The following is a 1,794-nucleotide window of genomic DNA, read 5'->3' as shown; positions in this document are numbered from 1 at the left end:
AGTTTATTACTGCGCATTAAGAAATGACCACCTCCAACGTTTGGTTTATGTTTTATAAGCAGTTTTAATTTTATTGCTTAAATCGCATTTTCTCGGCGAGCTGAGCACTTTTTCTGAATTGTGCCGCTCCCGTCACTCTGGTTAGGTTGGCATCGAAAAAAACGCTCTCGGGTGCTTTAGAGTGCCGAGTTTATTACTGCGCATTGAGAAATGACCACCTCCAACGTTTGGTTTATGTTTTATAAGCATTTTTAATTTTATTGCTTAAATCGCATTTTCTCGGCGAGCTGAGCACTTTTTCTGAATTGTGCCGCTCCCGTCACTCTGGTTATGTTGGCATCGAAAAAAACGCTCTCGGGTGCTTTAGAGTGCCGAGTTTATTACTGCGCATTAAGAAATGACCACCTCCAACGTTTGGTTTATGTTTTATAAGCATTTTTAATTTTATTGCTTAAATCGCATTTTCTCGGCGAGCTGAGCGCTTTTTCTGAATTGTGCCGCTCCCGTCACTCTGGTTAGGTTGGCATCGAAAAAAACGCTCTCGGGTGCTTTAGAGTGCCGAGTTTATCACTGCGCATGAAGAAATGACCACCTCCAACGTTTGGTTTATGTTTTATAAGCATTTTTAATTTTATTGCTTAAATCGCATTTTCTCGGCGAGCTGAGCGCTTTTTCTGAATTGTGCCGCTCCCGTAACTCTGGTTAGGTTGGCATCGAAAAAAACGCTCTCGGGTGCTTTAGAGTGCCGGGTTTATCACTGCGCATGAAGAAATGACCACTTCCAACGTTTGGTTTATGTTTTATAAGCATTTTTAATTTTATTGCTTAAATCGCATTTTCTCGGCGAGCTGAGCACTTTTTCTGAATTGTGCCGCTCCCGTCACTCTGGTTAGGTTGGCATCGAAAAAAACGCTCTCGGGTGCTCTAGAGTGCCGAGTTTATTACTGCGCATTAAGAAATGACCACCTCCAACGTTTGGTTTATGTTTTATAAGCATTTTTAATTTTATTGCTTAAATCGCATTTTCTCGGCGAGCTGAGCACTTTTTCTGAATTGTGCCGCTCCCGTCACTCTGGTTAGGTTGGCATCGAAAAAAACGCTCTCGGGTGCTTTAGAGTGCCGAGTTTATTACTGCGCATTAAGAAATGACCACCTCCAACGTTTGGTTTATGTTTTATAAGCATTTTTAATTTTATTGCTTAAATCGCATTTTCTCGGCGAGCTGAGCACTTTTTCTGAATTGTGCCGCTCCCGTCACTCTGGTTAGGTTGGCATCGAAAAAAACGCTCTCGGGTGCTTTAGAGTGCCGAGTTATTCACTGCGCATGAAGAAATGACCACCTCCAACGTTTGGTTTATGTTTTATAAGCATTTTTAATTTTATCGCTTAAATCGCATTTTCTCGGCGAGCTGAGCACTTTTTCTGAATTGTGCCGCTCCCGTCACTCTGGTTAGGTTGGCATCGAAAAAAACGCTCTCGGGTGCTTTAGAGTGCCGAGTTATTCACTGCGCATGAAGAAATGACCACCTCCAATGTTTGGTTTATGTTTAATAAGCATTTTTAATTTTATTGCTTAAATCGCATTTTCTCGGCGAGCTGAGCGCTTTTTCTGAATTGTGCCGCTCCCGTCACTCTGGTTAGGTTGGCATCGAAAAAAACGCTCTCGGGTGCTTTAGAGTGCCGAGTTATTCACTGCGCATGAAGAAATGACCACCCCCAAAGTTTGGTTTATGTTTAATAAGCATTTTTAATTTTATTGCTTAAATCGCATTTTCTCGGCGAGCTGAGCACTTT

This window comes from Syngnathus typhle, unplaced genomic scaffold, assembly GCF_033458585.1.
Source record: "Syngnathus typhle isolate RoL2023-S1 ecotype Sweden unplaced genomic scaffold, RoL_Styp_1.0 HiC_scaffold_48, whole genome shotgun sequence".
Classification (NCBI taxonomy): Eukaryota; Metazoa; Chordata; class Actinopteri; order Syngnathiformes; family Syngnathidae; genus Syngnathus; species Syngnathus typhle.
This window is presented reverse-complemented; position numbering follows the sequence as displayed.